The sequence below is a fragment of the Engystomops pustulosus genome, chromosome 7 (genome assembly GCF_040894005.1).
Source record: "Engystomops pustulosus chromosome 7, aEngPut4.maternal, whole genome shotgun sequence".
Taxonomy (NCBI): domain Eukaryota; kingdom Metazoa; phylum Chordata; class Amphibia; order Anura; family Leptodactylidae; genus Engystomops; species Engystomops pustulosus.
Genome location: NC_092417.1, coordinates 140,927,578 through 140,950,434, shown reverse-complemented (window position 1 = coordinate 140,950,434; position 22,857 = coordinate 140,927,578). Strand labels below are relative to the sequence as shown.

The following is a 22,857-nucleotide window of genomic DNA, read 5'->3' as shown; positions in this document are numbered from 1 at the left end:
GAGAAGAAAGAAAGGCACTGCCGAGATTCGAACTCAGGATCTCCTGTTTACTAGACAGGCTCTTTAACCAACTAAGCCACAGCGCCTTGTGATGGCAAAGCTGGCACAGCTGTGCAGCTTAAAAAAAACGCCACTGCTATCGGATGTTTCCAATTCCTGCAACCTTTCATGACCTGATGGGGTGGCTCAAACCTTCATGGTTTTTCTTTTCAGGGCTGGAAAAAGGAAGGTGAGCAGATACTAGGTAGACAACTGAGGTGTGTCCCTTTATCCGCAGTCGTTTTCCACTGCTTTCTTTAAGGGCCCACACGGTACTGGAGTTCTGTTCCATACTTGGCAGCAACTTGTAAAAGGATGAAGCTTTCAGTCATGACAATTAGAAAAGCAAAAACTTTTTGAAAAAGGCATCCACACCGACAAATTTGCAGACGACAATAGCAGCTGGAACTTCGTGGAGAGCTAGAGGTTTGCGGTTCCATAGGTGATTGAGCCGCTTCTTAGCAGAGCAAGAATTGTTACCTGCTCTGCTTTCCATGCATAAGGCAGAATAGATGGATGGAAGACATGCCAGGGATGTCTGGAAATGGTTTGGCATCCCTTAGCATAGGTCCACCTTTCAAGGGTTTTCCATGCATCTTCTTGAGGCATTACTTACTGTAGGAGGCGAGGTATGGCCCACTCAGCCCATGACCGATCAGCAAAACTCTGCAGGCACCGACTAGGCACACTTTGTTTGGGAGTTTGTCAAAGGGAACCACGGCACTCACCAGGACGAGGTGGCCGAGTGGTTAAGGCGATGGACTGCTAATCCATTGTGCTCTGCATGCATGGGTTCGAATCCCATCCTCGTCGATTTCTTCTGCTTCGTCCAAGCTGAAATCTTTGTTTGCTAATCCTCTTTTTACTGGACAAGCAGTGATTGTCCCCTCCATGGTGGACTTTAACTGTGACCTCTCAAGACGGCTCTTATTAAAGCTAGGAAAGACGCATATTTGTTGTGTGGCATACAAGTTACGTGGCATATCAACGGGTTAAGTCCACTCTTTTTATTTTTCATGCTTGATGGCATCCTCGGCCTTCTCATGAAGATGAAGGCCTTTTTGTCCTTTGCAGCCTTTAGCTGGTACTGATTCTAGATCCCCTGACTGGTCTACCTTAGGACTGTGTGAAAGACAAGTAAGATGTCAGACGTGAGCGAATAACTTTTTTTTGGTTTGCTTCAGAAGCTCAAAAGAGAAGAAAGAAAGGCACTGCCGAGATTCGAACTCAGGATCTCCTGTTTACTAGACAGGCGCTTTAACCAACTAAGCCACAGCGCCTTGTGACGGCAAAGCTGGCACAGCTGTGCAGCTTAAAAAAAACGCCACTGCTATCGGATGTTTCCAATTCCTGCAACCTTTCATGACCTGATGGGGTGGCTCAAACCTTCATGGTTTTTCTTTTCAGGGCTGGAAAAAGGAAGGTGAGCAGATACTAGGTAGACAACTGAGGTGTGTCCCTTTATCCGCAGTCGTTTTCCACTGCTTTCTTTAAGGGCCCACACGGTACTGGAGTTCTGTTCCATACTTGGCAGCAACTTGTAAAAGGATGAAGCTTTCAGTCATGACAATTAGAAAAGCAAAAACTTTTTGAAAAAGGCATCCACACCGACAAATTTGCAGACGACAATAGCAGCTGGAACTTCGTGGAGAGCTAGAGGTTTGCGGTTCCATAGGTGATTGAGCCGCTTCTTAGCAGAGCAAGAATTGTTACCTGCTCTGCTTTCCATGCATAAGGCAGAATAGATGGATGGAAGACATGCCAGGGATGTCTGGAAATGGTTTGGCATCCCTTAGCATAGGTCCACCTTTCAAGGGTTTTCCATGCATCTTCTTGAGGCATTACTTACTGTAGGAGGCGAGGTATGACCCACTCAGCCCATGACCGATCAGCAAAACTCTGCAGGCACCGACTAGGCACACTTTGTTTGGGAGTTTGTCAAAGGGAACCACGGCGCTCACCAGGACGAGGTGGCCGAGTGGTTAAGGCGATGGACTGCTAATCCATTGTGCTCTGCATGCATGGGTTCGAATCCCATCCTCGTCGATTTCTTCTGCTTCGTCCAAGCTGAAATCTTTGTTTGCTAATCCTCTTTTTACTGGACAAGCAGTGATTGTCCCCTCCATGGTGGACTTTAACTGTGACCTCTCAAGACGGCTCTTATTAAAGCTAGGAAAGACGCATATTTGTTGTGTGGCATACAAGTTACGTGGCATATCAACGGGTTAAGTCCACTCTTTTTATTTTTCATGCTTGATGGCATCCTCGGCCTTCTCATGAAGATGAAGGCCTCTTTGTCCTTTGCAGCCTTTAGCTGGTACTGATTCTAGATCCCCTGACTGGTCTACCTTAGGACTGTGTGAAAGACAAGTAAGATGTCAGACGTGAGCGAATAACTTTTTTTTGGTTTGCTTCAGAAGCTCAAAAGAGAAGAAAGAAAGGCACTGCCGAGATTCGAACTCAGGATCTCCTGTTTACTAGACAGGCGCTTTAACCAACTAAGCCACAGCGCCTTGTGATGGCAAAGCTGGCACAGCTGTGCAGCTTAAAAAAAACGCCACTGCTATCGGATGTTTCCAATTCCTGCAACCTTTCATGACCTGATGGGGTGGCTCAAACCTTCATGGTTTTTCTTTTCAGGGCTGGAAAAAGGAAGGTGAGCAGATACTAGGTAGACAACTGAGGTGTGTCCCTTTATCCGCAGTCGTTTTCCACTGCTTTCTTTAAGGGCCCACACGGTACTGGAGTTCTGTTCCATACTTGGCAGCAACTTGTAAAAGGATGAAGCTTTCAGTCATGACAATTAGAAAAGCAAAAACTTTTTGAAAAAGGCATCCACACCGACAAATTTGCAGACGACAATAGCAGCTGGAACTTCGTGGAGAGCTAGAGGTTTGCGGTTCCATAGGTGATTGAGCCGCTTCTTAGCAGAGCAAGAATTGTTACCTGCTCTGCTTTCCATGCATAAGGCAGAATAGATGGATGGAAGACATGCCAGGGATGTCTGGAAATGGTTTGGCATCCCTTAGCATAGGTCCACCTTTCAAGGGTTTTCCATGCATCTTCTTGAGGCATTACTTACTGTAGGAGGCGAGGTATGACCCACTGAGCCCATGACCGATCAGCAAAACTCTGCAGGCACCGACTACGCACACTTTGTTTGGGAGTTTGTCAAAGGGAACCACGGCGCTCACCAGGACGAGGTGGCCGAGTGGTTAAGGCGATGGACTGCTAATCCATTGTGCTCTGCATGCATGGGTTCGAATACCATCCTCGTCGATTTCTTCTGCTTCGTCCAAGCTGAAATCTTTGTTTGCTAATCCTCTTTTTACTGGACAAGCAGTGATTGTCCCCTCCATGGTGGACTTTAACTGTGACCTCTCAAGACGGCTCTTATTAAAGCTAGGAAAGACGCATATTTGTTGTGTGGCATACAAGTTACGTGGCATATCAACGGGTTAAGTCCACTCTTTTTATTTTTCATGCTTGATGGCATCCTCGGCCTTCTCATGAAGATGAAGGCCTCTTTGTCCTTTGCAGCCTTTAGCTGGTACTGATTCTAGATCCCCTGACTGGTCTACCTTAGGACTGTGTGAAAGACAAGTAAGATGTCAGACGTGAGCGAATAACTTTTTTTTGGTTTGCTTCAGAAGCTCAAAAGAGAAGAAAGAAAGGCACTGCCGAGATTCGAACTCAGGATCTCCTGTTTACTAGACAGGCGCTTTAACCAACTAAGCCACAGCGCCTTGTGATGGCAAAGCTGGCACAGCTGTGCAGCTTAAAAAAAACGCCACTGCTATCGGATGTTTCCAATTCCTGCAACCTTTCATGACCTGATGGGGTGGCTCAAACCTTCATGGTTTTTCTTTTCAGGGCTGGAAAAAGGAAGGTGAGCAGATACTAGGTAGACAACTGAGGTGTGTCCCTTTATCCGCAGTCGTTTTCCACTGCTTTCTTTAAGGGCCCACACGGTACTGGAGTTCTGTTCCATACTTGGCAGCAACTTGTAAAAGGATGAAGCTTTCAGTCATGACAATTAGAAAAGCAAAAACTTTTTGAAAAAGGCATCCACACCGACAAATTTGCAGACGACAATAGCAGCTGGAACTTCGTGGAGAGCTAGAGGTTTGCGGTTCCATAGGTGATTGAGCCGCTTCTTAGCAGAGCAAGAATTGTTACCTGCTCTGCTTTCCATGCATAAGGCAGAATAGATGGATGGAAGACATGCCAGGGATGTCTGGAAATGGTTTGGCATCCCTTAGCATAGGTCCACCTTTCAAGGGTTTTCCATGCATCTTCTTGAGGCATTACTTACTGTAGGAGGCGAGGTATGACCCACTGAGCCCATGACCGATCAGCAAAACTCTGCAGGCACCGACTAGGCACACTTTGTTTGGGAGTTTGTCAAAGGGAACCACGGCGCTCACCAGGACGAGGTGGCCGAGTGGTTAAGGCGATGGACTGCTAATCCATTGTGCTCTGCATGCATGGGTTCGAATCCCATCCTCGTCGATTTCTTCTGCTTCGTCCAAGCTGAAATCTTTGTTTGCTAATCCTCTTTTTACTGGACAAGCAGTGATTGTCCCCTCCATGGTGGACTTTAACTGTGACCTCTCAAGACGGCTCTTATTAAAGCTAGGAAAGACGCATATTTGTTGTGTGGCATACAAGTTACGTGGCATATCAACGGGTTAAGTCCACTCTTTTTATTTTTCATGCTTGATGGCATCCTCGGCCTTCTCATGAAGATGAAGGCCTCTTTGTCCTTTGCAGCCTTTAGCTGGTACTGATTCTAGATCCCCTGACTGGTCTACCTTAGGACTGTGTGAAAGACAAGTAAGATGTCAGACGTGAGCGAATAACTTTTTTTTGGTTTGCTTCAGAAGCTCAAAAGAGAAGAAAGAAAGGCACTGCCGAGATTCGAACTCAGGATCTCCTGTTTACTAGACAGGCGCTTTAACCAACTAAGCCACAGCGCCTTGTGATGGCAAAGCTGGCACAGCTGTGCAGCTTAAAAAAAACGCCACTGCTATCGGATGTTTCCAATTCCTGCAACCTTTCATGACCTGATGGGGTGGCTCAAACCTTCATGGTTTTTCTTTTCAGGGCTGGAAAAAGGAAGGTGAGCAGATACTAGGTAGACAACTGAGGTGTGTCCCTTTATCCGCAGTCGTTTTCCACTGCTTTCTTTAAGGGCCCACACGGTACTGGAGTTCTGTTCCATACTTGGCAGCAACTTGTAAAAGGATGAAGCTTTCAGTCATGACAATTAGAAAAGCAAAAACTTTTTGAAAAAGGCATCCACACCGACAAATTTGCAGACGACAATAGCAGCTGGAACTTCGTGGAGAGCTAGAGGTTTGCGGTTCCATAGGTGATTGAGCCGCTTCTTAGCAGAGCAAGAATTGTTACCTGCTCTGCTTTCCATGCATAAGGCAGAATAGATGGATGGAAGACATGCCAGGGATGTCTGGAAATGGTTTGGCATCCCTTAGCATAGGTCCACCTTTCAAGGGTTTTCCATGCATCTTCTTGAGGCATTACTTACTGTAGGAGGCGAGGTATGACCCACTCAGCCCATGACCGATCAGCAAAACTCTGCAGGCACCGACTAGGCACACTTTGTTTGGGAGTTTGTCAAAGGGAACCACGGCGCTCACCAGGACGAGGTGGCCGAGTGGTTAAGGCGATGGACTGCTAATCCATTGTGCTCTGCATGCATGGGTTCGAATCCCATCCTCGTCGATTTCTTCTGCTTCGTCCAAGCTGAAATCTTTGTTTGCTAATCCTCTTTTTACTGGACAAGCAGTGATTGTCCCCTCCATGGTGGACTTTAACTGTGACCTCTCAAGACGGCTCTTATTAAAGCTAGGAAAGACGCATATTTGTTGTGTGGCATACAAGTTACGTGGCATATCAACGGGTTAAGTCCACTCTTTTTATTTTTCATGCTTGATGGCATCCTCGGCCTTCTCATGAAGATGAAGGCCTCTTTGTCCTTTGCAGCCTTTAGCTGGTACTGATTCTAGATCCCCTGACTGGTCTACCTTAGGACTGTGTGAAAGACAAGTAAGATGTCAGACGTGAGCGAATAACTTTTTTTTGGTTTGCTTCAGAAGCTCAAAAGAGAAGAAAGAAAGGCACTGCCGAGATTCGAACTCAGGATCTCCTGTTTACTAGACAGGCGCTTTAACCAACTAAGCCACAGCGCCTTGTGATGGCAAAGCTGGCACAGCTGTGCAGCTTAAAAAAAACGCCACTGCTATCGGATGTTTCCAATTCCTGCAACCTTTCATGACCTGATGGGGTGGCTCAAACCTTCATGGTTTTTCTTTTCAGGGCTGGAAAAAGGAAGGTGAGCAGATACTAGGTAGACAACTGAGGTGTGTCCCTTTATCCGCAGTCGTTTTCCACTGCTTTCTTTAAGGGCCCACACGGTACTGGAGTTCTGTTCCATACTTGGCAGCAACTTGTAAAAGGATGAAGCTTTCAGTCATGACAATTAGAAAAGCAAAAACTTTTTGAAAAAGGCATCCACACCGACAAATTTGCAGACGACAATAGCAGCTGGAACTTCGTGGAGAGCTAGAGGTTTGCGGTTCCATAGGTGATTGAGCCGCTTCTTAGCAGAGCAAGAATTGTTACCTGCTCTGCTTTCCATGCATAAGGCAGAATAGATGGATGGAAGACATGCCAGGGATGTCTGGAAATGGTTTGGCATCCCTTAGCATAGGTCCACCTTTCAAGGGTTTTCCATGCATCTTCTTGAGGCATTACTTACTGTAGGAGGCGAGGTATGACCCACTGAGCCCATGACCGATCAGCAAAACTCTGCAGGCACCGACTAGGCACACTTTGTTTGGGAGTTTGTCAAAGGGAACCACGGCGCTCACCAGGACGAGGTGGCCGAGTGGTTAAGGCGATGGACTGCTAATCCATTGTGCTCTGCATGCATGGGTTCGAATCCCATCCTCGTCGATTTCTTCTGCTTCGTCCAAGCTGAAATCTTTGTTTGCTAATCCTCTTTTTACTGGACAAGCAGTGATTGTCCCCTCCATGGTGGACTTTAACTGTGACCTCTCAAGACGGCTCTTATTAAAGCTAGGAAAGACGCATATTTGTTGTGTGGCATACAAGTTACGTGGCATATCAACGGGTTAAGTCCACTCTTTTTATTTTTCATGCTTGATGGCATCCTCGGCCTTCTCATGAAGATGAAGGCCTCTTTGTCCTTTGCAGCCTTTAGCTGGTACTGATTCTAGATCCCCTGACTGGTCTACCTTAGGACTGTGTGAAAGACAAGTAAGATGTCAGACGTGAGCGAATAACTTTTTTTTGGTTTGCTTCAGAAGCTCAAAAGAGAAGAAAGAAAGGCACTGCCGAGATTCGAACTCAGGATCTCCTGTTTACTAGACAGGCGCTTTAACCAACTAAGCCACAGCGCCTTGTGATGGCAAAGCTGGCACAGCTGTGCAGCTTAAAAAAAACGCCACTGCTATCGGATGTTTCCAATTCCTGCAACCTTTCATGACCTGATGGGGTGGCTCAAACCTTCATGGTTTTTCTTTTCAGGGCTGGAAAAAGGAAGGTGAGCAGATACTAGGTAGACAACTGAGGTGTGTCCCTTTATCCGCAGTCGTTTTCCACTGCTTTCTTTAAGGGCCCACACGGTACTGGAGTTCTGTTCCATACTTGGCAGCAACTTGTAAAAGGATGAAGCTTTCAGTCATGACAATTAGAAAAGCAAAAACTTTTTGAAAAAGGCATCCACACCGACAAATTTGCAGACGACAATAGCAGCTGGAACTTCGTGGAGAGCTAGAGGTTTGCGGTTCCATAGGTGATTGAGCCGCTTCTTAGCAGAGCAAGAATTGTTACCTGCTCTGCTTTCCATGCATAAGGCAGAATAGATGGATGGAAGACATGCCAGGGATGTCTGGAAATGGTTTGGCATCCCTTAGCATAGGTCCACCTTTCAAGGGTTTTCCATGCATCTTCTTGAGGCATTACTTACTGTAGGAGGCGAGGTATGACCCACTGAGCCCATGACCGATCAGCAAAACTCTGCAGGCACCGACTAGGCACACTTTGTTTGGGAGTTTGTCAAAGGGAACCACGGCGCTCACCAGGACGAGGTGGCCGAGTGGTTAAGGCGATGGACTGCTAATCCATTGTGCTCTGCATGCATGGGTTCGAATCCCATCCTCGTCGATTTCTTCTGCTTCGTCCAAGCTGAAATCTTTGTTTGCTAATCCTCTTTTTACTGGACAAGCAGTGATTGTCCCCTCCATGGTGGACTTTAACTGTGACCTCTCAAGACGGCTCTTATTAAAGCTAGGAAAGACGCATATTTGTTGTGTGGCATACAAGTTACGTGGCATATCAACGGGTTAAGTCCACTCTTTTTATTTTTCATGCTTGATGGCATCCTCGGCCTTCTCATGAAGATGAAGGCCTCTTTGTCCTTTGCAGCCTTTAGCTGGTACTGATTCTAGATCCCCTGACTGGTCTACCTTAGGACTGTGTGAAAGACAAGTAAGATGTCAGACGTGAGCGAATAACTTTTTTTTGGTTTGCTTCAGAAGCTCAAAAGAGAAGAAAGAAAGGCACTGCCGAGATTCGAACTCAGGATCTCCTGTTTACTAGACAGGCGCTTTAACCAACTAAGCCACAGCGCCTTGTGATGGCAAAGCTGGCACAGCTGTGCAGCTTAAAAAAAACGCCACTGCTATCGGATGTTTCCAATTCCTGCAACCTTTCATGACCTGATGGGGTGGCTCAAACCTTCATGGTTTTTCTTTTCAGGGCTGGAAAAAGGAAGGTGAGCAGATACTAGGTAGACAACTGAGGTGTGTCCCTTTATCCGCAGTCGTTTTCCACTGCTTTCTTTAAGGGCCCACACGGTACTGGAGTTCTGTTCCATACTTGGCAGCAACTTGTAAAAGGATGAAGCTTTCAGTCATGACAATTAGAAAAGCAAAAACTTTTTGAAAAAGGCATCCACACCGACAAATTTGCAGACGACAATAGCAGCTGGAACTTCGTGGAGAGCTAGAGGTTTGCGGTTCCATAGGTGATTGAGCCGCTTCTTAGCAGAGCAAGAATTGTTACCTGCTCTGCTTTCCATGCATAAGGCAGAATAGATGGATGGAAGACATGCCAGGGATGTCTGGAAATGGTTTGGCATCCCTTAGCATAGGTCCACCTTTCAAGGGTTTTCCATGCATCTTCTTGAGGCATTACTTACTGTAGGAGGCGAGGTATGACCCACTCAGCCCATGACCGATCAGCAAAACTCTGCAGGCACCGACTAGGCACACTTTGTTTGGGAGTTTGTCAAAGGGAACCACGGCGCTCACCAGGACGAGGTGGCCGAGTGGTTAAGGCGATGGACTGCTAATCCATTGTGCTCTGCATGCATGGGTTCGAATCCCATCCTCGTCGATTTCTTCTGCTTCGTCCAAGCTGAAATCTTTGTTTGCTAATCCTCTTTTTACTGGACAAGCAGTGATTGTCCCCTCCATGGTGGACTTTAACTGTGACCTCTCAAGACGGCTCTTATTAAAGCTAGGAAAGACGCATATTTGTTGTGTGGCATACAAGTTACGTGGCATATCAACGGGTTAAGTCCACTCTTTTTATTTTTCATGCTTGATGGCATCCTCGGCCTTCTCATGAAGATGAAGGCCTCTTTGTCCTTTGCAGCCTTTAGCTGGTACTGATTCTAGATCCCCTGACTGGTCTACCTTAGGACTGTGTGAAAGACAAGTAAGATGTCAGACGTGAGCGAATAACTTTTTTTTGGTTTGCTTCAGAAGCTCAAAAGAGAAGAAAGAAAGGCACTGCCGAGATTCGAACTCAGGATCTCCTGTTTACTAGACAGGCGCTTTAACCAACTAAGCCACAGCGCCTTGTGATGGCAAAGCTGGCACAGCTGTGCAGCTTAAAAAAAACGCCACTGCTATCGGATGTTTCCAATTCCTGCAACCTTTCATGACCTGATGGGGTGGCTCAAACCTTCATGGTTTTTCTTTTCAGGGCTGGAAAAAGGAAGGTGAGCAGATACTAGGTAGACAACTGAGGTGTGTCCCTTTATCCGCAGTCGTTTTCCACTGCTTTCTTTAAGGGCCCACACGGTACTGGAGTTCTGTTCCATACTTGGCAGCAACTTGTAAAAGGATGAAGCTTTCAGTCATGACAATTAGAAAAGCAAAAACTTTTTGAAAAAGGCATCCACACCGACAAATTTGCAGACGACAATAGCAGCTGGAACTTCGTGGAGAGCTAGAGGTTTGCGGTTCCATAGGTGATTGAGCCGCTTCTTAGCAGAGCAAGAATTGTTACCTGCTCTGCTTTCCATGCATAAGGCAGAATAGATGGATGGAAGACATGCCAGGGATGTCTGGAAATGGTTTGGCATCCCTTAGCATAGGTCCACCTTTCAAGGGTTTTCCATGCATCTTCTTGAGGCATTACTTACTGTAGGAGGCGAGGTATGACCCACTGAGCCCATGACCGATCAGCAAAACTCTGCAGGCACCGACTAGGCACACTTTGTTTGGGAGTTTGTCAAAGGGAACCACGGCGCTCACCAGGACGAGGTGGCCGAGTGGTTAAGGCGATGGACTGCTAATCCATTGTGCTCTGCATGCATGGGTTCGAATCCCATCCTCGTCGATTTCTTCTGCTTCGTCCAAGCTGAAATCTTTGTTTGCTAATCCTCTTTTTACTGGACAAGCAGTGATTGTCCCCTCCATGGTGGACTTTAACTGTGACCTCTCAAGACGGCTCTTATTAAAGCTAGGAAAGACGCATATTTGTTGTGTGGCATACAAGTTACGTGGCATATCAACGGGTTAAGTCCACTCTTTTTATTTTTCATGCTTGATGGCATCCTCGGCCTTCTCATGAAGATGAAGGCCTCTTTGTCCTTTGCAGCCTTTAGCTGGTACTGATTCTAGATCCCCTGACTGGTCTACCTTAGGACTGTGTGAAAGACAAGTAAGATGTCAGACGTGAGCGAATAACTTTTTTTTGGTTTGCTTCAGAAGCTCAAAAGAGAAGAAAGAAAGGCACTGCCGAGATTCGAACTCAGGATCTCCTGTTTACTAGACAGGCGCTTTAACCAACTAAGCCACAGCGCCTTGTGATGGCAAAGCTGGCACAGCTGTGCAGCTTAAAAAAAACGCCACTGCTATCGGATGTTTCCAATTCCTGCAACCTTTCATGACCTGATGGGGTGGCTCAAACCTTCATGGTTTTTCTTTTCAGGGCTGGAAAAAGGAAGGTGAGCAGATACTAGGTAGACAACTGAGGTGTGTCCCTTTATCCGCAGTCGTTTTCCACTGCTTTCTTTAAGGGCCCACACGGTACTGGAGTTCTGTTCCATACTTGGCAGCAACTTGTAAAAGGATGAAGCTTTCAGTCATGACAATTAGAAAAGCAAAAACTTTTTGAAAAAGGCATCCACACCGACAAATTTGCAGACGACAATAGCAGCTGGAACTTCGTGGAGAGCTAGAGGTTTGCGGTTCCAAAGGTGATTGAGCCGCTTCTTAGCAGAGCAAGAATTGTTACCTGCTCTGCTTTCCATGCATAAGGCAGAATAGATGGATGGAAGACATGCCAGGGATGTCTGGAAATGGTTTGGCATCCCTTAGCATAGGTCCACCTTTCAAGGGTTTTCCATGCATCTTCTTGAGGCATTACTTACTGTAGGAGGCGAGGTATGACCCACTCAGCCCATGACCGATCAGCAAAACTCTGCAGGCACCGACTAGGCACACTTTGTTTGGGAGTTTGTCAAAGGGAACCACGGCGCTCACCAGGACGAGGTGGCCGAGTGGTTAAGGCGATGGACTGCTAATCCATTGTGCTCTGCATGCATGGGTTCGAATCCCATCCTCGTCGATTTCTTCTGCTTCGTCCAAGCTGAAATCTTTGTTTGCTAATCCTCTTTTTACTGGACAAGCAGTGATTGTCCCCTCCATGGTGGACTTTAACTGTGACCTCTCAAGACGGCTCTTATTAAAGCTAGGAAAGACGCATATTTGTTGTGTGGCATACAAGTTACGTGGCATATCAACGGGTTAAGTCCACTCTTTTTATTTTTCATGCTTGATGGCATCCTCGGCCTTCTCATGAAGATGAAGGCCTCTTTGTCCTTTGCAGCCTTTAGCTGGTACTGATTCTAGATCCCCTGACTGGTCTACCTTAGGACTGTGTGAAAGACAAGTAAGATGTCAGACGTGAGCGAATAACTTTTTTTTGGTTTGCTTCAGAAGCTCAAAAGAGAAGAAAGAAAGGCACTGCCGAGATTCGAACTCAGGATCTCCTGTTTACTAGACAGGCGCTTTAACCAACTAAGCCACAGCGCCTTGTGATGGCAAAGCTGGCACAGCTGTGCAGCTTAAAAAAAACGCCACTGCTATCGGATGTTTCCAATTCCTGCAACCTTTCATGACCTGATGGGGTGGCTCAAACCTTCATGGTTTTTCTTTTCAGGGCTGGAAAAAGGAAGGTGAGCAGATACTAGGTAGACAACTGAGGTGTGTCCCTTTATCCGCAGTCGTTTTCCACTGCTTTCTTTAAGGGCCCACACGGTACTGGAGTTCTGTTCCATACTTGGCAGCAACTTGTAAAAGGATGAAGCTTTCAGTCATGACAATTAGAAAAGCAAAAACTTTTTGAAAAAGGCATCCACACCGACAAATTTGCAGACGACAATAGCAGCTGGAACTTCGTGGAGAGCTAGAGGTTTGCGGTTCCATAGGTGATTGAGCCGCTTCTTAGCAGAGCAAGAATTGTTACCTGCTCTGCTTTCCATGCATAAGGCAGAATAGATGGATGGAAGACATGCCAGGGATGTCTGGAAATGGTTTGGCATCCCTTAGCATAGGTCCACCTTTCAAGGGTTTTCCATGCATCTTCTTGAGGCATTACTTACTGTAGGAGGCGAGGTATGACCCACTCAGCCCATGACCGATCAGCAAAACTCTGCAGGCACCGACTAGGCACACTTTGTTTGGGAGTTTGTCAAAGGGAACCACGGCGCTCACCAGGACGAGGTGGCCGAGTGGTTAAGGCGATGGACTGCTAATCCATTGTGCTCTGCATGCATGGGTTCGAATCCCATCCTCGTCGATTTCTTCTGCTTCGTCCAAGCTGAAATCTTTGTTTGCTAATCCTCTTTTTACTGGACAAGCAGTGATTGTCCCCTCCATGGTGGACTTTAACTGTGACCTCTCAAGACGGCTCTTATTAAAGCTAGGAAAGACGCATATTTGTTGTGTGGCATACAAGTTACGTGGCATATCAACGGGTTAAGTCCACTCTTTTTATTTTTCATGCTTGATGGCATCCTCGGCCTTCTCATGAAGATGAAGGCCTCTTTGTCCTTTGCAGCCTTTAGCTGGTACTGATTCTAGATCCCCTGACTGGTCTACCTTAGGACTGTGTGAAAGACAAGTAAGATGTCAGACGTGAGCGAATAACTTTTTTTTGGTTTGCTTCAGAAGCTCAAAAGAGAAGAAAGAAAGGCACTGCCGAGATTCGAACTCAGGATCTCCTGTTTACTAGACAGGCGCTTTAACCAACTAAGCCACAGCGCCTTGTGATGGCAAAGCTGGCACAGCTGTGCAGCTTAAAAAAAACGCCACTGCTATCGGATGTTTCCAATTCCTGCAACCTTTCATGACCTGATGGGGTGGCTCAAACCTTCATGGTTTTTCTTTTCAGGGCTGGAAAAAGGAAGGTGAGCAGATACTAGGTAGACAACTGAGGTGTGTCCCTTTATCCGCAGTCGTTTTCCACTGCTTTCTTTAAGGGCCCACACGGTACTGGAGTTCTGTTCCATACTTGGCAGCAACTTGTAAAAGGATGAAGCTTTCAGTCATGACAATTAGAAAAGCAAAAACTTTTTGAAAAAGGCATCCACACCGACAAATTTGCAGACGACAATAGCAGCTGGAACTTCGTGGAGAGCTAGAGGTTTGCGGTTCCATAGGTGATTGAGCCGCTTCTTAGCAGAGCAAGAATTGTTACCTGCTCTGCTTTCCATGCATAAGGCAGAATAGATGGATGGAAGACATGCCAGGGATGTCTGGAAATGGTTTGGCATCCCTTAGCATAGGTCCACCTTTCAAGGGTTTTCCATGCATCTTCTTGAGGCATTACTTACTGTAGGAGGCGAGGTATGACCCACTGAGCCCATGACCGATCAGCAAAACTCTGCAGGCACCGACTAGGCACACTTTGTTTGGGAGTTTGTCAAAGGGAACCACGGCGCTCACCAGGACGAGGTGGCCGAGTGGTTAAGGCGATGGACTGCTAATCCATTGTGCTCTGCATGCATGGGTTCGAATCCCATCCTCGTCGATTTCTTCTGCTTCGTCCAAGCTGAAATCTTTGTTTGCTAATCCTCTTTTTACTGGACAAGCAGTGATTGTCCCCTCCATGGTGGACTTTAACTGTGACCTCTCAAGACGGCTCTTATTAAAGCTAGGAAAGACGCATATTTGTTGTGTGGCATACAAGTTACGTGGCATATCAACGGGTTAAGTCCACTCTTTTTATTTTTCATGCTTGATGGCATCCTCGGCCTTCTCATGAAGATGAAGGCCTCTTTGTCCTTTGCAGCCTTTAGCTGGTACTGATTCTAGATCCCCTGACTGGTCTACCTTAGGACTGTGTGAAAGACAAGTAAGATGTCAGACGTGAGCGAATAACTTTTTTTTGGTTTGCTTCAGAAGCTCAAAAGAGAAGAAAGAAAGGCACTGCCGAGATTCGAACTCAGGATCTCCTGTTTACTAGACAGGCGCTTTAACCAACTAAGCCACAGCGCCTTGTGATGGCAAAGCTGGCACAGCTGTGCAGCTTAAAAAAAACGCCACTGCTATCGGATGTTTCCAATTCCTGCAACCTTTCATGACCTGATGGGGTGGCTCAAACCTTCATGGTTTTTCTTTTCAGGGCTGGAAAAAGGAAGGTGAGCAGATACTAGGTAGACAACTGAGGTGTGTCCCTTTATCCGCAGTCGTTTTCCACTGCTTTCTTTAAGGGCCCACACGGTACTGGAGTTCTGTTCCATACTTGGCAGCAACTTGTAAAAGGATGAAGCTTTCAGTCATGACAATTAGAAAAGCAAAAACTTTTTGAAAAAGGCATCCACACCGACAAATTTGCAGACGACAATAGCAGCTGGAACTTCGTGGAGAGCTAGAGGTTTGCGGTTCCAAAGGTGATTGAGCCGCTTCTTAGCAGAGCAAGAATTGTTACCTGCTCTGCTTTCCATGCATAAGGCAGAATAGATGGATGGAAGACATGCCAGGGATGTCTGGAAATGGTTTGGCATCCCTTAGCATAGGTCCACCTTTCAAGGGTTTTCCATGCATCTTCTTGAGGCATTACTTACTGTAGGAGGCGAGGTATGACCCACTCAGCCCATGACCGATCAGCAAAACTCTGCAGGCACCGACTAGGCACACTTTGTTTGGGAGTTTGTCAAAGGGAACCACGGCGCTCACCAGGACGAGGTGGCCGAGTGGTTAAGGCGATGGACTGCTAATCCATTGTGCTCTGCATGCATGGGTTCGAATCCCATCCTCGTCGATTTCTTCTGCTTCGTCCAAGCTGAAATCTTTGTTTGCTAATCCTCTTTTTACTGGACAAGCAGTGATTGTCCCCTCCATGGTGGACTTTAACTGTGACCTCTCAAGACGGCTCTTATTAAAGCTAGGAAAGACGCATATTTGTTGTGTGGCATACAAGTTACGTGGCATATCAACGGGTTAAGTCCACTCTTTTTATTTTTCATGCTTGATGGCATCCTCGGCCTTCTCATGAAGATGAAGGCCTCTTTGTCCTTTGCAGCCTTTAGCTGGTACTGATTCTAGATCCCCTGACTGGTCTACCTTAGGACTGTGTGAAAGACAAGTAAGATGTCAGACGTGAGCGAATAACTTTTTTTTGGTTTGCTTCAGAAGCTCAAAAGAGAAGAAAGAAAGGCACTGCCGAGATTCGAACTCAGGATCTCCTGTTTACTAGACAGGCGCTTTAACCAACTAAGCCACAGCGCCTTGTGATGGCAAAGCTGGCACAGCTGTGCAGCTTAAAAAAAACGCCACTGCTATCGGATGTTTCCAATTCCTGCAACCTTTCATGACCTGATGGGGTGGCTCAAACCTTCATGGTTTTTCTTTTCAGGGCTGGAAAAAGGAAGGTGAGCAGATACTAGGTAGACAACTGAGGTGTGTCCCTTTATCCGCAGTCGTTTTCCACTGCTTTCTTTAAGGGCCCACACGGTACTGGAGTTCTGTTCCATACTTGGCAGCAACTTGTAAAAGGATGAAGCTTTCAGTCATGACAATTAGAAAAGCAAAAACTTTTTGAAAAAGGCATCCACACCGACAAATTTGCAGACGACAATAGCAGCTGGAACTTCGTGGAGAGCTAGAGGTTTGCGGTTCCATAGGTGATTGAGCCGCTTCTTAGCAGAGCAAGAATTGTTACCTGCTCTGCTTTCCATGCATAAGGCAGAATAGATGGATGGAAGACATGCCAGGGATGTCTGGAAATGGTTTGGCATCCCTTAGCATAGGTCCACCTTTCAAGGGTTTTCCATGCATCTTCTTGAGGCATTACTTACTGTAGGAGGCGAGGTATGACCCACTCAGCCCATGACCGATCAGCAAAACTCTGCAGGCACCGACTAGGCACACTTTGTTTGGGAGTTTGTCAAAGGGAACCACGGCGCTCACCAGGACGAGGTGGCCGAGTGGTTAAGGCGATGGACTGCTAATCCATTGTGCTCTGCATGCATGGGTTCGAATCCCATCCTCGTCGATTTCTTCTGCTTCGTCCAAGCTGAAATCTTTGTTTGCTAATCCTCTTTTTACTGGACAAGCAGTGATTGTCCCCTCCATGGTGGACTTTAACTGTGACCTCTCAAGACGGCTCTTATTAAAGCTAGGAAAGACGCATATTTGTTGTGTGGCATACAAGTTACGTGGCATATCAACGGGTTAAGTCCACTCTTTTTATTTTTCATGCTTGATGGCATCCTCGGCCTTCTCATGAAGATGAAGGCCTCTTTGTCCTTTGCAGCCTTTAGCTGGTACTGATTCTAGATCCCCTGACTGGTCTACCTTAGGACTGTGTGAAAGACAAGTAAGATGTCAGACGTGAGCGAATAACTTTTTTTTGGTTTGCTTCAGAAGCTCAAAAGAGAAGAAAGAAAGGCACTGCCGAGATTCGAACTCAGGATCTCCTGTTTACTAGACAGGCGCTTTAACCAACTAAGCCACAGCGCCTTGTGATGGCAAAGCTGGCACAGCTGTGCAGCTTAAAAAAAACGCCACTGCTATCGGATGTTTCCAATTCCTGCAACCTTTCATGACCTGATGGGGTGGCTCAAACCTTCATGGTTTTTCTTTTCAGGGCTGGAAAAAGGAAGGTGAGCAGATACTAGGTAGACAACTGAGGTGTGTCCCTTTATCCGCAGTCGTTTTCCACTGCTTTCTTTAAGGGCCCACACGGTACTGGAGTTCTGTTCCATACTTGGCAGCAACTTGTAAAAGGATGAAGCTTTCAGTCATGACAATTAGAAAAGCAAAAACTTTTTGAAAAAGGCATCCACACCGACAAATTTGCAGACGACAATAGCAGCTGGAACTTCGTGGAGAGCTAGAGGTTTGCGGTTCCATAGGTGATTGAGCCGCTTCTTAGCAGAGCAAGAATTGTTACCTGCTCTGCTTTCCATGCATAAGGCAGAATAGATGGATGGAAGACATGCCAGGGATGTCTGGAAATGGTTTGGCATCCCTTAGCATAGGTCCACCTTTCAAGGGTTTTCCATGCATCTTCTTGAGGCATTACTTACTGTAGGAGGCGAGGTATGACCCACTCAGCCCATGACCGATCAGCAAAACTCTGCAGGCACCGACTAGGCACACTTTGTTTGGGAGTTTGTCAAAGGGAACCACGGCGCTCACCAGGACGAGGTGGCCGAGTGGTTAAGGCGATGGACTGCTAATCCATTGTGCTCTGCATGCATGGGTTCGAATCCCATCCTCGTCGATTTCTTCTGCTTCGTCCAAGCTGAAATCTTTGTTTGCTAATCCTCTTTTTACTGGACAAGCAGTGATTGTCCCCTCCATGGTGGACTTTAACTGTGACCTCTCAAGACGGCTCTTATTAAAGCTAGGAAAGACGCATATTTGTTGTGTGGCATACAAGTTACGTGGCATATCAACGGGTTAAGTCCACTCTTTTTATTTTTCATGCTTGATGGCATCCTCGGCCTTCTCATGAAGATGAAGGCCTCTTTGTCCTTTGCAGCCTTTAGCTGGTACTGATTCTAGATCCCCTGACTGGTCTACCTTAGGACTGTGTGAAAGACAAGTAAGATGTCAGACGTGAGCGAATAACTTTTTTTTGGTTTGCTTCAGAAGCTCAAAAGAGAAGAAAGATAGGCACTGCCGAGATTCGAACTCAGGATCTCCTGTTTACTAGACAGGCGCTTTAACCAACTAAGCCACAGCGCCTTGTGATGGCAAAGCTGGCACAGCTGTGCAGCTTAAAAAAAACGCCACTGCTATCGGATGTTTCCAATTCCTGCAACCTTTCATGACCTGATGGGGTGGCTCAAACCTTCATGGTTTTTCTTTTCAGGGCTGGAAAAAGGAAGGTGAGCAGATACTAGGTAGACAACTGAGGTGTGTCCCTTTATCCGCAGTCGTTTTCCACTGCTTTCTTTAAGGGCCCACACGGTACTGGAGTTCTGTTCCATACTTGGCAGCAACTTGTAAAAGGATGAAGCTTTCAGTCATGACAATTAGAAAAGCAAAAACTTTTTGAAAAAGGCATCCACACCGACAAATTTGCAGACGACAATAGCAGCTGGAACTTCGTGGAGAGCTAGAGGTTTGCGGTTCCATAGGTGATTGAGCCGCTTCTTAGCAGAGCAAGAATTGTTACCTGCTCTGCTTTCCATGCATAAGGCAGAATAGATGGATGGAAGACATGCCAGGGATGTCTGGAAATGGTTTGGCATCCCTTAGCATAGGTCCACCTTTCAAGGGTTTTCCATGCATCTTCTTGAGGCATTACTTACTGTAGGAGGCGAGGTATGACCCACTCAGCCCATGACCGATCAGCAAAACTCTGCAGGCACCGACTAGGCACACTTTGTTTGGGAGTTTGTCAAAGGGAACCACGGCGCTCACCAGGACGAGGTGGCCGAGTGGTTAAGGCGATGGACTGCTAATCCATTGTGCTCTGCATGCATGGGTTCGAATCCCATCCTCGTCGATTTCTTCTGCTTCGTCCAAGCTGAAATCTTTGTTTGCTAATCCTCTTTTTACTGGACAAGCAGTGATTGTCCCCTCCATGGTGGACTTTAACTGTGACCTCTCAAGACGGCTCTTATTAAAGCTAGGAAAGACGCATATTTGTTGTGTGGCATACAAGTTACGTGGCATATCAACGGGTTAAGTCCACTCTTTTTATTTTTCATGCTTGATGGCATCCTCGGCCTTCTCATGAAGATGAAGGCCTCTTTGTCCTTTGCAGCCTTTAGCTGGTACTGATTCTAGATCCCCTGACTGGTCTACCTTAGGACTGTGTGAAAGACAAGTAAGATGTCAGACGTGAGCGAATAACTTTTTTTTGGTTTGCTTCAGAAGCTCAAAAGAGAAGAAAGAAAGGCACTGCCGAGATTCGAACTCAGGATCTCCTGTTTACTAGACAGGCGCTTTAACCAACTAAGCCACAGCGCCTTGTGATGGCAAAGCTGGCACAGCTGTGCAGCTTAAAAAAAACGCCACTGCTATCGGATGTTTCCAATTCCTGCAACCTTTCATGACCTGATGGGGTGGCTCAAACCTTCATGGTTTTTCTTTTCAGGGCTGGAAAAAGGAAGGTGAGCAGATACTAGGTAGACAACTGAGGTGTGTCCCTTTATTTGCAGTCGTTTTCCACTGCTTTCTTTAAGGGCCCACACGGTACTGGAGTTCTGTTCCATACTTGGCAGCAACTTGTAAAAGGATGAAGCTTTCAGTCATGACAATTAGAAAAGCAAAAACTTTTTGAAAAAGGCATCCACACCGACAAATTTGCAGACGACAATAGCAGCTGGAACTTCGTGGAGAGCTAGAGGTTTGCGATTCCATAGGTGATTGAGCCGCTTCTTAGCAGAGCAAGAATTGTTACCTGCTCTGCTTTCCCTGCATAAGGCAGAATAGATGGATGGAAGACATGCCAGGGATGTCTGGAAATGGTTTGGCATCCCTTAGCATAGGTCCACCTTTCAAGGGTTTTCCATGCATCTTCTTGAGGCATTACTTACTGTAGGAGGCGAGGTATGACCCACTCAGCCCATGACCGATCAGCAAAACTCTGCAGGCACCGACTAGGCACACTTTGTTTGGGAGTTTGTCAAAGGGAACCACGGCGCTCACCAGGACGAGGTGGCCGAGTGGTTAAGGCGATGGACAGCTAATCCATTGTGCTCTGCATGCATGGGTTCGAATCCCATCCTCGTCGATTTCTTCTGCTTCGTCCAAGCTGAAATCTTTGTTTGCTAATCCTCTTTTTACTGGACAAGCAGTGATTGTCCCCTCCATGGTGGACTTTAACTGTGACCTCTCAAGACGGCTCTTATTAAAGCTAGGAAAGACGCATATTTGTTGTGTGGCATACAAGTTACGTGGCATATCAACGGGTTAAGTCCACTCTTTTTATTTTTCATGCTTGATGGCATCCTCGGCCTTCTCATGAAGATGAAGGCCTCTTTGTCCTTTGCAGCCTTTAGCTGGTACTGATTCTAGATCCCCTGACTGGTCTACCTTAGGACTGTGTGAAAGACAAGTAAGATGTCAGACGTGAGCGAATAACTTTTTTTTGGTTTGCTTCAGAAGCTCAAAAGAGAAGAAAGAAAGGCACTGCCGAGATTCGAACTCAGGATCTCCTGTTTACTAGACAGGCGCTTTAACCAACTAAGCCACAGCGCCTTGTGATGGCAAAGCTGGCACAGCTGTGCAGCTTAAAAAAAACGCCACTGCTATCGGATGTTTCCAATTCCTGCAACCTTTCATGACCTGATGGGGTGGCTCAAACCTTCATGGTTTTTCTTTTCAGGGCTGGAAAAAGGAAGGTGAGCAGATACTAGGTAGACAACTGAGGTGTGTCCCTTTATCCGCAGTCGTTTTCCACTGCTTTCTTTAAGGGCCCACACGGTACTGGAGTTCTGTTCCATACTTGGCAGCAACTTGTAAAAGGATGAAGCTTTCAGTCATGACAATTAGAAAAGCAAAAACTTTTTGAAAAAGGCATCCACACCGACAAATTTGCAGACGACAATAGCAGCTGGAACTTCGTGGAGAGCTAGAGGTTTGCGGTTCCATAGGTGATTGAGCCGCTTCTTAGCAGAGCAAGAATTGTTACCTGCTCTGCTTTCCATGCATAAGGCAGAATAGATGGATGGAAGACATGCCAGGGATGTCTGGAAATGGTTTGGCATCCCTTAGCATAGGTCCACCTTTCAAGGGTTTTCCATGCATCTTCTTGAGGCATTACTTACTGTAGGAGGCGAGGTATGACCCACTCAGCCCATGACCGATCAGCAAAACTCTGCAGGCACCGACTAGGCACACTTTGTTTGGGAGTTTGTCAAAGGGAACCACGGCGCTCACCAGGACGAGGTGGCCGAGTGGTTAAGGCGATGGACTGCTAATCCATTGTGCTCTGCATGCATGGGTTCGAATCCCATCCTCGTCGATTTCTTCTGCTTCGTCCAAGCTGAAATCTTTGTTTGCTAATCCTCTTTTTACTGGACAAGCAGTGATTGTCCCCTCCATGGTGGACTTTAACTGTGACCTCTCAAGACGGCTCTTATTAAAGCTAGGAAAGACGCATATTTGTTGTGTGGCATACAAGTTACGTGGCATATCAACGGGTTAAGTCCACTCTTTTTATTTTTCATGCTTGATGGCATCCTCGGCCTTCTCATGAAGATGAAGGCCTCTTTGTCCTTTGCAGCCTTTAGCTGGTACTGATTCTAGATCCCCTGACTGGTCTACCTTAGGACTGTGTGAAAGACAAGTAAGATGTCAGACGTGAGCGAATAACTTTTTTTTGGTTTGCTTCAGAAGCTCAAAAGAGAGGCACTGCCGAGATTCGAACTCAGGATCTCCTGTTTACTAGACAGGCGCTTTAACCAACTAAGCCACAGCGCCTTGTGATGGCAAAGCTGGCACAGCTGTGCAGCTTAAAAAAAACGCCACTGCTATCGGATGTTTCCAATTCCTGCAACCTTTCATGACCTGATGGGGTGGCTCAAACCTTCATGGTTTTTCTTTTCAGGGCTGGAAAAAGGAAGGTGAGCAGATACTAGGTAGACAACTGAGGTGTGTCCCTTTATCCGCAGTCGTTTTCCACTGCTTTCTTTAAGGGCCCACACGGTACTGGAGTTCTGTTCCATACTTGGCAGCAACTTGTAAAAGGATGAAGCTTTCAGTCATGACAATTAGAAAAGCAAAAACTTTTTGAAAAAGGCATCCGCACCGACAAATTTGCAGACGACAATAGCAGCTGGAACTTCGTGGAGAGCTAGAGGTTTGCGGTTCCATAGGTGATTGAGCCGCTTCTTAGCAGAGCAAGAATTGTTACCTGCTCTGCTTTCCATGCATAAGGCAGAATAGATGGATGGAAGACATGCCAGGGATGTCTGGAAATGGTTTGGCATCCCTTAGCATAGGTCCACCTTTCAAGGGTTTTCCATGCATCTTCTTGAGGCATTACTTACTGTAGGAGGCGAGGTAT

The 22,857-nt window shown here is 46.5% G+C and overlaps 34 non-coding genes across 34 annotated transcripts; 16 read left to right on the top strand and 18 right to left on the bottom strand.

Annotated features, from left to right (window-relative positions):
• Window positions 1–770: 770 nt before the first annotated feature.
• TRNAS-GCU (transfer RNA serine (anticodon GCU)) lies at window positions 771–852 on the top strand. The gene has a single exon. It is a non-coding gene; the product is annotated as a tRNA-Ser (tRNA).
• A 393-nt stretch (window positions 853–1,245) lies between these two features.
• On the bottom strand, window positions 1,246–1,319 carry TRNAT-AGU (transfer RNA threonine (anticodon AGU)). Its single transcript has one exon. It is a non-coding gene; the product is annotated as a tRNA-Thr (tRNA).
• A 684-nt stretch (window positions 1,320–2,003) lies between these two features.
• On the top strand, window positions 2,004–2,085 carry TRNAS-GCU (transfer RNA serine (anticodon GCU)). Its single transcript has one exon. It is a non-coding gene; the product is annotated as a tRNA-Ser (tRNA).
• A 393-nt stretch (window positions 2,086–2,478) lies between these two features.
• On the bottom strand, window positions 2,479–2,552 carry TRNAT-AGU (transfer RNA threonine (anticodon AGU)). Its single transcript has one exon. It is a non-coding gene; the product is annotated as a tRNA-Thr (tRNA).
• A 1,159-nt stretch (window positions 2,553–3,711) lies between these two features.
• TRNAT-AGU (transfer RNA threonine (anticodon AGU)) lies at window positions 3,712–3,785 on the bottom strand. Its single transcript has one exon. It is a non-coding gene; the product is annotated as a tRNA-Thr (tRNA).
• Window positions 3,786–4,469: 684 nt separating this feature from the next.
• TRNAS-GCU (transfer RNA serine (anticodon GCU)) lies at window positions 4,470–4,551 on the top strand. The gene has a single exon. It is a non-coding gene; the product is annotated as a tRNA-Ser (tRNA).
• A 393-nt stretch (window positions 4,552–4,944) lies between these two features.
• TRNAT-AGU (transfer RNA threonine (anticodon AGU)) lies at window positions 4,945–5,018 on the bottom strand. The gene has a single exon. It is a non-coding gene; the product is annotated as a tRNA-Thr (tRNA).
• Window positions 5,019–5,702: 684 nt separating this feature from the next.
• Window positions 5,703–5,784, top strand: TRNAS-GCU (transfer RNA serine (anticodon GCU)). Its single transcript has one exon. It is a non-coding gene; the product is annotated as a tRNA-Ser (tRNA).
• A 393-nt stretch (window positions 5,785–6,177) lies between these two features.
• Window positions 6,178–6,251, bottom strand: TRNAT-AGU (transfer RNA threonine (anticodon AGU)). The gene has a single exon. It is a non-coding gene; the product is annotated as a tRNA-Thr (tRNA).
• Window positions 6,252–6,935: 684 nt separating this feature from the next.
• On the top strand, window positions 6,936–7,017 carry TRNAS-GCU (transfer RNA serine (anticodon GCU)). The gene has a single exon. It is a non-coding gene; the product is annotated as a tRNA-Ser (tRNA).
• A 393-nt stretch (window positions 7,018–7,410) lies between these two features.
• TRNAT-AGU (transfer RNA threonine (anticodon AGU)) lies at window positions 7,411–7,484 on the bottom strand. Its single transcript has one exon. It is a non-coding gene; the product is annotated as a tRNA-Thr (tRNA).
• A 684-nt stretch (window positions 7,485–8,168) lies between these two features.
• TRNAS-GCU (transfer RNA serine (anticodon GCU)) lies at window positions 8,169–8,250 on the top strand. Its single transcript has one exon. It is a non-coding gene; the product is annotated as a tRNA-Ser (tRNA).
• A 393-nt stretch (window positions 8,251–8,643) lies between these two features.
• On the bottom strand, window positions 8,644–8,717 carry TRNAT-AGU (transfer RNA threonine (anticodon AGU)). Its single transcript has one exon. It is a non-coding gene; the product is annotated as a tRNA-Thr (tRNA).
• A 684-nt stretch (window positions 8,718–9,401) lies between these two features.
• TRNAS-GCU (transfer RNA serine (anticodon GCU)) lies at window positions 9,402–9,483 on the top strand. Its single transcript has one exon. It is a non-coding gene; the product is annotated as a tRNA-Ser (tRNA).
• A 393-nt stretch (window positions 9,484–9,876) lies between these two features.
• Window positions 9,877–9,950, bottom strand: TRNAT-AGU (transfer RNA threonine (anticodon AGU)). Its single transcript has one exon. It is a non-coding gene; the product is annotated as a tRNA-Thr (tRNA).
• Window positions 9,951–10,634: 684 nt separating this feature from the next.
• On the top strand, window positions 10,635–10,716 carry TRNAS-GCU (transfer RNA serine (anticodon GCU)). Its single transcript has one exon. It is a non-coding gene; the product is annotated as a tRNA-Ser (tRNA).
• Window positions 10,717–11,109: 393 nt separating this feature from the next.
• On the bottom strand, window positions 11,110–11,183 carry TRNAT-AGU (transfer RNA threonine (anticodon AGU)). The gene has a single exon. It is a non-coding gene; the product is annotated as a tRNA-Thr (tRNA).
• Window positions 11,184–11,867: 684 nt separating this feature from the next.
• TRNAS-GCU (transfer RNA serine (anticodon GCU)) lies at window positions 11,868–11,949 on the top strand. Its single transcript has one exon. It is a non-coding gene; the product is annotated as a tRNA-Ser (tRNA).
• A 393-nt stretch (window positions 11,950–12,342) lies between these two features.
• Window positions 12,343–12,416, bottom strand: TRNAT-AGU (transfer RNA threonine (anticodon AGU)). The gene has a single exon. It is a non-coding gene; the product is annotated as a tRNA-Thr (tRNA).
• Window positions 12,417–13,100: 684 nt separating this feature from the next.
• On the top strand, window positions 13,101–13,182 carry TRNAS-GCU (transfer RNA serine (anticodon GCU)). Its single transcript has one exon. It is a non-coding gene; the product is annotated as a tRNA-Ser (tRNA).
• Window positions 13,183–13,575: 393 nt separating this feature from the next.
• TRNAT-AGU (transfer RNA threonine (anticodon AGU)) lies at window positions 13,576–13,649 on the bottom strand. The gene has a single exon. It is a non-coding gene; the product is annotated as a tRNA-Thr (tRNA).
• Window positions 13,650–14,333: 684 nt separating this feature from the next.
• TRNAS-GCU (transfer RNA serine (anticodon GCU)) lies at window positions 14,334–14,415 on the top strand. Its single transcript has one exon. It is a non-coding gene; the product is annotated as a tRNA-Ser (tRNA).
• Window positions 14,416–14,808: 393 nt separating this feature from the next.
• On the bottom strand, window positions 14,809–14,882 carry TRNAT-AGU (transfer RNA threonine (anticodon AGU)). Its single transcript has one exon. It is a non-coding gene; the product is annotated as a tRNA-Thr (tRNA).
• A 684-nt stretch (window positions 14,883–15,566) lies between these two features.
• TRNAS-GCU (transfer RNA serine (anticodon GCU)) lies at window positions 15,567–15,648 on the top strand. The gene has a single exon. It is a non-coding gene; the product is annotated as a tRNA-Ser (tRNA).
• Window positions 15,649–16,041: 393 nt separating this feature from the next.
• Window positions 16,042–16,115, bottom strand: TRNAT-AGU (transfer RNA threonine (anticodon AGU)). The gene has a single exon. It is a non-coding gene; the product is annotated as a tRNA-Thr (tRNA).
• Window positions 16,116–16,799: 684 nt separating this feature from the next.
• TRNAS-GCU (transfer RNA serine (anticodon GCU)) lies at window positions 16,800–16,881 on the top strand. Its single transcript has one exon. It is a non-coding gene; the product is annotated as a tRNA-Ser (tRNA).
• A 393-nt stretch (window positions 16,882–17,274) lies between these two features.
• TRNAT-AGU (transfer RNA threonine (anticodon AGU)) lies at window positions 17,275–17,348 on the bottom strand. Its single transcript has one exon. It is a non-coding gene; the product is annotated as a tRNA-Thr (tRNA).
• A 684-nt stretch (window positions 17,349–18,032) lies between these two features.
• Window positions 18,033–18,114, top strand: TRNAS-GCU (transfer RNA serine (anticodon GCU)). Its single transcript has one exon. It is a non-coding gene; the product is annotated as a tRNA-Ser (tRNA).
• Window positions 18,115–18,507: 393 nt separating this feature from the next.
• TRNAT-AGU (transfer RNA threonine (anticodon AGU)) lies at window positions 18,508–18,581 on the bottom strand. Its single transcript has one exon. It is a non-coding gene; the product is annotated as a tRNA-Thr (tRNA).
• A 684-nt stretch (window positions 18,582–19,265) lies between these two features.
• TRNAS-GCU (transfer RNA serine (anticodon GCU)) lies at window positions 19,266–19,347 on the top strand. The gene has a single exon. It is a non-coding gene; the product is annotated as a tRNA-Ser (tRNA).
• A 393-nt stretch (window positions 19,348–19,740) lies between these two features.
• On the bottom strand, window positions 19,741–19,814 carry TRNAT-AGU (transfer RNA threonine (anticodon AGU)). The gene has a single exon. It is a non-coding gene; the product is annotated as a tRNA-Thr (tRNA).
• Window positions 19,815–20,973: 1,159 nt separating this feature from the next.
• TRNAT-AGU (transfer RNA threonine (anticodon AGU)) lies at window positions 20,974–21,047 on the bottom strand. The gene has a single exon. It is a non-coding gene; the product is annotated as a tRNA-Thr (tRNA).
• A 684-nt stretch (window positions 21,048–21,731) lies between these two features.
• TRNAS-GCU (transfer RNA serine (anticodon GCU)) lies at window positions 21,732–21,813 on the top strand. Its single transcript has one exon. It is a non-coding gene; the product is annotated as a tRNA-Ser (tRNA).
• A 384-nt stretch (window positions 21,814–22,197) lies between these two features.
• TRNAT-AGU (transfer RNA threonine (anticodon AGU)) lies at window positions 22,198–22,271 on the bottom strand. The gene has a single exon. It is a non-coding gene; the product is annotated as a tRNA-Thr (tRNA).
• Between the last annotated feature and the right edge of the window lie 586 nt (window positions 22,272–22,857).